Source organism: Pinus tabuliformis, chromosome 5_1 (assembly GCF_031772625.1).
Source record: "Pinus tabuliformis cultivar Carrire ecotype Pingquan chromosome 5_1, CPIR1, whole genome shotgun sequence".
Taxonomy (NCBI): Eukaryota; Viridiplantae; Streptophyta; class Pinopsida; order Pinales; family Pinaceae; genus Pinus; species Pinus tabuliformis.
The window spans coordinates 743,501,450-743,511,053 of NC_142305.1; the positions used below are offsets into that span (position 1 = coordinate 743,501,450).

The following is a 9,604-nucleotide window of genomic DNA, read 5'->3' on the forward strand; positions in this document are numbered from 1 at the left end:
ATCAAAAATACCAAGAAGGCCTTCATGCTGAGAGGCTACCAACAAGTGTTGGTAGGTACCTTTGAAACCCTGTGATTTTGGACCATGGAATATGAGAAAGCTCTTCATTAGAGTATTGAGAGAACATACCATCTTTGGACTACAAGAGTGTTCAGGAATGTGGTAAGACTATAATATCCTTAGAACAGTGAATAATACAATTCAAAATATATTTGTCACTTTCAATTATGGGAAACTAGTTTGAAACAACTTGTCTTGGGTGTCTTGTTACTTTCAATTATGGGAAACTAGTTTGAAACAACTTTTCTTGGGTGTCAACTACAACTACAATCTGCATTGATTTACTTGAAACACAAATTGGTTGTCAATATTGAATAATTACATTAACATCCCACCCTAATTTTATTGGGTAGAGACCAATACGTGTTCAATGCTGGAAACCATTAAAGTGATCAATATCAAGTATAGTAATGCTCTATAAAGAGAAGCCTGAAGCACTTCCACCTCCAAAATAACAACTCCACATGATCCTCTTTAAAAAATAGTGAAGTAGATCATGCACCAAGTTCTAAAAATATCTTTAGTGATGAAAAACAAGATCATATGCACAAGCGATCAGAGAAGGAACCGAAGTTACTTCAAATGTTGTCAACAAACAATGCCCATGCTATCAAACAAAACACCACTCAATCAATGTTCTATTCAACAGGGCACCAAACAAGGTGCTCTAGTCAGTTTACAATCTAATCTCACAAGTTGGGTTCACACATCCCAACATTCTAACGAACTTATGAAGATCAATAAGCATCCAAGTCAAACAATCATATTAACAATACTCTTGTAAGTACTCCAAGCCATCTGTCAATGAAGTCTTCAGTTTACACACTGTCAACACAATGTAAGCAACATCATGTTGGGTTTACATAGCCCAATATCTCAAGTTTCAACATCATCCACCCCGAGGTAGCCTTTAGCTTGTTCCCATTCATCCACATGGACATGCACACAATACCTTGAACAAATTCCTCTCGTATCTTGAACAAATTTCAAATTAAAGAAAATGTATTTTCTTTGAAGATTCCATTGTGTTAAAATACAATGGAAATAATAAGAATTGATAACTTACACTCACATGGCAGAAATATGCACAAGGTCCAGTTTTCTGAGGTTCCTAAGCAAGATGCAATTAATGAAGAATTATTTGATATTGCAAAAAAATAGTTTGCTTCAAGTCTAAGTTATATTTATCACATTCTTGACACATGAAAATACAGATCATAAATATAATGTATTTAGCCTTGACAAAAACTCAAGAAATGCACTTCATCACATAATAGAGTAAATTTGACAATGGCTTGGATCTCAGAATTGTTAAAAAGTTGAGATCTTCATCTCATTTTTCTTATATTTATAGTTTCTTATGGTATACATGAAGATTGCATTTATAATCCATACACTAGCTATGTTCAAATACACAGTTCCATCATCTAACTTGGATTCCACCATGTAGAACCATGGACAACAAAATGGGACTTCTGAACAAGCATTTAAAAAACTTGGAGAATATATCATTGAATTCCATCCTTTGCACATTGAACGAAAACATAAGAAGCTGACATAGGAAACTGTGCAAGCACCCTTGCTAATAAATCTTCGTGAAGTTCACCACAAGATATGTAATCTATTATCATAGGACCCTCACATCAAATCGACGCATTCGTCATGGGTTGCTTTCCTCATGAGTGCCCATAATACTTCTTGTCAGGATTTGACAAGGCCAACCTTCCCCATATTCATATTCATACATATTGAAAGTTAGTATTCATCTATTACGAATTTCATTCATAACCTTCACAATAAAATGGCATTGGAAACCCCTCTTCTGCACAAATGAGGTCCTTCGTTTAGCTGGAGGATCTCCTCTTTTGTTCTCTGGGCCAAATGAACAATGATAACTACACCAAAAATTTCAAGTATTAGTACATACAAATAAAGTTAAACGTGGTTTCAAAGGATCTAAACAATGCATTTTTGAAATACTCACATTTCATATTGCAATGTAGCGGTAGCTCTTTGTTTTGGTTCTTATTTTGTTTTCCGTATGAAACTATATGGAGAAATGGGATTTGCTTCCTCTCTTTTGATAAAGTCCTTCCTTAGCAAAACAATAAAAGAAAATAGATGATAGAAAATGATACATTGAGATTAGTCATTCCTTCGCTAGCTTATTTTCAGTTATGAAAGAATTGAAATGGCGGCCAGACACCAAATCTGTTCTTGCAACTAGTCTTATTGGTATTGGGATGGGACAAAAGGGAGGAATATTTTTTAACTGAGTGTCGTATGTAAAGTAGATTTTGGATCCCATCTAAAATATTAAACATTTTAACTCTTCTATAAATGAATCAGAGTTTTCTCCTTTTAAACCCTAATGCAAGTTTTTAGATCAATTATTGTGGTTATAGTCTCAGATAGGATCCAGCTATCAAAATTGTTACTGTCAACTTTTAGTAACGGTTTGCTTGTCCACTTTTAGTAGGAAATTTGTTTTTGATAAAGCCTATGCATGGTTTTGATGTCTCTATTCTAATAAGCATGTTACTTGATAATCTCGTTGATGGTCAGCCTAATGTCCACTAAGGTTATGGTGTCTCTCTGCGCCTTTTTTATTTGAACATCCGCAGGGATTTTGAGGATGAAGGATCCAATCTTTCGCTCTATCATGAGGGTTTTCTTCTAGGATTTTCATAAGGATAGTCTTACTGCATTCTTTGAGTCAAATGGCTTGTAGCCTGCAATCATGTTGAGAAATTATATATTTCTCATATCCAATGAACAATCTCTGCCCCAATATTTGTTCCACTGTAAAATTTAATGTTTTCTCTGCCTTAAGAATATTTCATACATAGTTCTAATCTAGGCATGAATTTGAACCTGAATCATATTTCTCGTTGGGTATAGCCTATTATTGAAAATTGTTGGTGTGTCCAGAGGTTTTGGATGAAATTCTATATGAGAATTCAATTTGGCTATCTAAATGTGTGTAGTTTGATGCCAATTTGATTATGAGTTGCTTCTTTATGAGTAAATTGAATTGATTCTGAGATGCTTCTTTATGAGTAAATCGAATTTTGAAGCACTAAAATTTTATTGAAAATTGTTGGTGTGTCCAGAGGTTTTGGATGAAATTCTATATGAGAATTTAATCTGGCTATCTAAATGTGTGTAGTTTGATGCCAATTTGATTATGAGTTGCTTCTTTATGAGTAAATTGAATTGATTCTGAGATGCTTCTTTATGAGTAAATTGAATTTTGAAGCACTAAGATTTGCCTTTCTACAGAAGTTGTTCCACTCTTACTCAGAAAACTGTGATATGTTTTAATTCAGTACGTTGTATATATGGCACACCCTACAAGGGTAATGCTACATTATTGACTCTCCAGTCTATCCCAATTTGTGCTAACTATCAATCCACTGGCATTGAAAAACGGATTTGTATCTCATGATATGATGGTGATTTATGCAAACAAAGCTCAGAGAGAAAAAACAAACAAATAGACAGGAGCACCATATATCAATACACAAAGGCATCCATAACAATACTTCTGGATTCGGCTCCATAATGACAATGGGTTGATATTTGTAGTTTTCCATTTATGCATCTCATGTTTCAAGATCTCATGTTTTCCATTTATGCATTTACTTTGTAACTTGTAGTGTACAGTCAACCATGTGAGACTGAGGCTACAATCTATCATATTTTAGGAAAGACCCATCATAAACTTGGGTCAGGAATGTTGCTGCCAATTTGAATCCCTAAGGAAAATTACTAAAGATGAGTTTAAGGACAACTTTTCCAAGTTTGGCAAAGTTGTAGAGCATCAGATTATGCAGGATCGAGGCAGTACTGGTATGAAAACATCTTGGCATTGAATTCATTGTCAATCTGAATATTAGTAGTGTTGAACTCACAATACATGGTCTGAAACAGGATTTCATAGGTTAATCTACAACTACAAAATTGTTTCCCTCGATGCCCTCATTTTCAAGTGAAAAAGAGTTTAACTGTAACAACATGAGATTGGTAATAATATGTATAAATTTAATGTTATATAAATTGAGATGCATGATATTGGTAATAATATATTTAATGTTACATAAATTGGATGTATATGGTTGAATCTCAGTCATTCTGTTCATAAATTATAAATAAATTTGCTGATACTTTTTCATCCCGCTTTCAACTGAAAATAAATTAACAACCATTCTTTCCTATTTCAACTTGAACAAAAACTGTCAATAAATCCATAAACGTTATCAGGGATGGTATTTGAGCCCCTGACTAGGTGCTTTGTTCAACAAATAAAACAATTTAACAATCTTTCAAAACCATCAACAATCTAAACAGAGAGGCATATTTAACAATTTCACAGAACCATCATATTTTTATTTTTTAATTATGGAAACAAACCATCATTCATATTGCCAGAACCTTCGAATTTGAAAGGATTTATGGTTTTGAAATTCCAACTTTAACGCTAAAGTTGTTTTATATTTTTAAAGACCATCTTTATTAAGGTAATCTCAATTGCTTGATGCCCTCATTTTTAAGGGATAAAGAGTTTACAACATGCCTGGAAAGGGTTTCTACGTGTAGATAACTGATGCCCTTGGAAACACAAAGACCGATCTTCATCCTTGTGTGCCAGTCAGTAGTAAGTGTGATCTATTGTCATAAAGAAACTACTCTTCCAAGTTTGCCAAACTTGTAGAGCATCAGATTATGTAGGATCGAGGCACTACTGGTCATTATAGGGGTTTTGGTTTTATTACTTTTGACAGTGAGCAGGTCGTAGAAGAGATTATATAGGGTAGGCTGAATGTTTCATAGATTTGATAAATGGGGAAAACGTGGTCGCATTTTTCCTGTTAAGTTTTTCCTATTTACTATTAAAGAGGTTTGTCGTATTTACCTGTTGATTCTCTAGGAAGTGCCCTCCCTTATTTCCAATTCCTCTGCCTGGATTCGATCTGATGTTGATCCTCGTATATTCTGTCCAAAGGGGGGTAAGCTTGTTTTGCAGGGAGGTCGAGGAGTTCTGCGCAAGGAGCTGGTCCTATAAAATTGGATTGAGCAGAAGAAGGGTATGGATTTGGGCATGCACGGTTTTTTCAAATTGGTTTTTTTTCAAGTCGCCCATGTGCCACCCTCAGTGCGTTAACAAGAAAGCAACTGACGCTTGGCTGGATAGGCTAGACAGAGACAGTCACATCGAGCTGGACAAGCTGGATGGATACAGTCACATCAGACGGAGCCATATCGCCGCGTCGAACCGGTTGGAGAAATGGGGTAGGTCGGAGCCTAAAGTTTTTCTGGGGGGCGAACAAATCTGGGCAATTTTTCCGCCTGGTTAGACAACTGCCTTTTTATATAATGCAGCAATGCTGTTTTTATAGGACACATCTATGCATACAATTTTTGAAGGCATCGAGGCATAAATAAATGTCCAAGTCACACGTGCTATTGCATATGTGGTTACACATTAGTGTGTACAATAGAAAGAAAGAAAGAAAGAAATAAATTATTTTTAATGTCCACGGGGTTAAAGATAGCTTATGGGATAAATTGCTTCTTCATCTACTTGATGTATTCGGCCTTTTTTCTGTAAAGCTTCAAAATAAATGCTCTCAACTTCTTGACAAACCCCTCGCTAAATAGATTATCCCAAGAGATAGCTGCCACCATATCTGCCTAACTTTCCTTATTGTCTTTGAAGGCCTCACATTCTAAAATTAAATGTTTTTCTGTTTCCATTTTTCCGGAAGAACAAAAAATGCATGCTCTTTCCTCCACACTTTCTTTGGTCTTTTCCAATGCCTTGTTTCACAACGGATTTGATGAGAATTAGTCCTTAATTAAACAATAAAAATTTTAACTCTCCAAAAAATATTGACATATTAAAATTCGCTTAACGACAAAACTAAATGCACAAATTCTTATACACATTACACACTAGATAGGTCTTTTTATAGGATGCATGAGTGATTTAAAATGGTAGCATTTTCACATTTTAATCATCGACGTGATATTTTAAATACTATGCACTTTGCCGTATTATGTCTTCAAACACATCAATGTCTATTTTATGGTAGACAACATTGAATAAGTTCGAAATAATATAATGCGTTGTATGTAAGATGTATATATTTTAGTTAATTGTTTTTTTACAAAATTTCAATTAATATTTTCAAAATTAAATAATTTTTATGATAATATTGAGTTTTATATGTTAATGATTGTGTTTTTATATAATAAATACATTTATAAGTTATCCAACGTATTACAATTTTGTGTGTAAATAATAATGAGAACTTTATATTTATATGCAAGTCAACATTTGTATTACAAGAAATACATCAGATAATATATAGCTATGTCTTCGAAATTTCTTCTTGAGCTTTCTTATCAATCAAAACTACAAATTTTTCTATAGGGAATCTAAACTGGGCAACAAAAAACGAGGTTTTGTAGGTGTATACCTTACAAAACTACACCATAAAACAAAATTTACATGTCATACTATTATTGATTGATAGTGCAATCCTTCATAACTGTGGAATGTCAATCTGTTTAGTTCCAAGGAATATGAGAGGGCTTGATTTGACCATTGATTTTTAAATCTTCCAATCTTAATTTACACCATTCATTAACACATAAGTCTACATCTTTATTGAGATTGCGGAGAACATGGAAACATGCCCTTGAAGAGAACCCTTCTGCTGATTTTTTTTAATTCTTTTCATAAGACCTTCTAATGTTTTGTCCCTTGGAGAGAGGTCTTTCACCAAATGTTGAATAAGAAGGAGGGAGTCTCCCAAAACAGTGAGAGATGCTACCTGATTTTCTTTGGCTAACTGAATCCCCTGGTAGAGGGCATGAGCTTCATCTTGGTTGTTTGTCATGCAATTTAAACCTCATGAATACTCTGCAACTTTAAGTTCCTCGAGGCCATAGAGCACCCCTCCCCTTCCTACCACCCCTTAAATAATCCATACATTAATTAATCAACCCAACGTCATACAAAATGGGACAATGTGAAGGTCCACAAAAATCAAAATGCAACCAATATGTAATTGTTACACTTATTGGTAACCAGGGAAATTTTTAGGGACAAAATTTCACCAATTGTCTATTTTTGCACATTAAAAAAATATAAAATAAAATTCCCCCCCCTGCCTTTTTTACACATATATGATTAAACTGATGATTTTTACCAAAAATTTAATAGTTTTAATAGTAAACATGTCTTTTATTGAATATTTGCCTACATTATATATGTATGATTTTTCAAACCAAAATAGTCTCCAAAATAGTCTCCTATAATACTATACATAAGCATAGTATTTGAATCCTTAAAAAATACCCTGTTAGTAATCTATCTAAACCAATTCACACAATGTCCAATATGTTAATCAAAATGTTAAATATGTAATCATTACATAATCATTACAGTTATTGGTAACAAGTATTCATGTAATTGGGACCATATGTCATGTAGTAAATTAAATAAAATACCTATTTTTGATAGAGAAATAATCCAAAATATTCAATTTGCAATAACATTCAATTATATTGGTTGTCAATCATCACTTGAACTATTTTCACTGCCCGAGTTGCATGCACGCCTCATTTCTTCATCACTTATAAGCGATATTATACTTAGATTATTTAACCTAATTTTTTTTGATCCACTTGTTTTTTTATGTTCCATCTCTTCATATTCCATCTACAAATAGAAAAACAAAGTGTAATGAAAATATCTACATTTATATAGTAGAATTTATATGATTATGTAAATAAAATAAAAAACACCATAACTGCGAGTGATTCATAATAATATGTATTTTATTAAAAACATGTTGTCTTCCTTCTCTCAAAATATATTTTATTGGTTCCATGCTTACTTTGTTTCCTGTATGTTTAGTTATATGCCATGACAATGCATAGATATAATTAACATAAATGTTTTTTTTTTTTCCATTTATTATAAAATGAGTGAAGGTTAGAGAGTATAGCTACTGACAAATTGTTTAATTAACCCTTGATACTTCAACATATACTTATAACCTTTACTTAACTCAATGTTGACCATTTCTTTAGATGGATCTTCTTTGTATGTTAGCACCTATCAAGTAATATCCATGGATGAGTGTAAATTAATGTAAATATTTAAAGATCACAATAAATATAAAATCATTAGTGAGATAAAAAAATGTTAGTACTGACATACTTTGTGATCAATCTTTTTCTTCCTTGTCTTCCTGTTATATGTGCTAAATGGACTTCATTTTCTTTTATTTTCTACACTAAAACAATTGAAAATTAGTATTTCATACAATTTGATGTACAAAAAATAATAAATCATTGATTAAATTCCTTTGATTCACGTTGTTATTGTAATAACTCCTCCTACGATGCAATTATGTTCATTTCTTTTACCATTTCCTTGTACACATTTTTGGACATCCCTACTAGCATGTATTTGGTGTACCTTCATTTCTCTTTTAGAATTCATATAACCTTCCTGAAAAATAAAAAGCGTAATAATTTATTTTTAAATCAACATGAAAACAGGCATAACAGCCAAAAAAAATAAAATAAAATTGAGATATATTACAGAAAATTATTTTGAGTAATAATACTTTTTAAATGCTTCTTTTTTGTTACTGTAAGATTTTGTTATTACAAGTCTCACGAGTCTTATTGTCCATTTCTCTTGAAATGCTTCATGTAATATATGTATAACTTGATTCTTCAACTCATTGGACTAATTTTTGCATTATAAGTGGAAAGGACATCTATATGTTCTTTCTAGGATATCTCTCATAGTTTTGTAAAAAAGTTCCTCTCTCTCATTAACTTCTAGCATTGCTTGAGATGAATTTAGGACTAATTCATCGTCATTTACATCCTTCATAATTTTATCCTCTTATGACAACATTTGATTCCCTAACTATCAATCTCCACACAAAATTAAAAACTATGAAATCTAGTGTTTAAATGACATTAGCAATTAATGTTAAGAAAATTATTTTTGGAAAAAATTAACACACACGCACACACTCGTGCGCGTGCACACACACACACACACACATATAGAGAGAGAGAGAGTCAATTACCTTTTGATCCACTTAATCCCTCTCTTTGAAACCCTTTTAGCAAGCTTTTACACTCTTTTGCACTCAAGTTGCAGAGAATCTTATGAAGTTTATTCATGTTTTTATTTTGCAAGATATGCATTAACCAATACATAACATTGATTTAAATCTTATATAGATAATTCAAATATATTAAATTTTTAGCAAAACTTAATTTTTTGACTTATCTACTTGTTGGGATGAGTTCCCATCAAACTCACCATAATAAATTGTTTTCCTTGAAATTTTATTTCCCATCTTGTACTAAAATAAAAAAAAAAAATATATATTAAGTATTAAACATTATTAAATTTCTTCCAAAATCGTATATCTTTGTGCATTTTAACATAGGAAATACTGGTGCATTATATATATATATATATATATATATATATATATATAAG

At 32.2% G+C, this 9,604-nt stretch overlaps 1 long non-coding RNA gene across 1 annotated transcript; it reads right to left on the reverse strand.

Moving 5' to 3' along the window:
* Positions 1-1,368: 1,368 nt before the first annotated feature.
* LOC149167087 (uncharacterized) lies at positions 1,369-5,383 on the reverse strand. Its single transcript, XR_016260526.1, has 2 exons — positions 4,976-5,383; positions 1,369-1,955 (listed from the first exon to the last, which is right to left on the reverse strand). It is a non-coding gene; the product is annotated as an uncharacterized LOC149167087 (long non-coding RNA).
* Between the last annotated feature and the right edge of the window lie 4,221 nt (positions 5,384-9,604).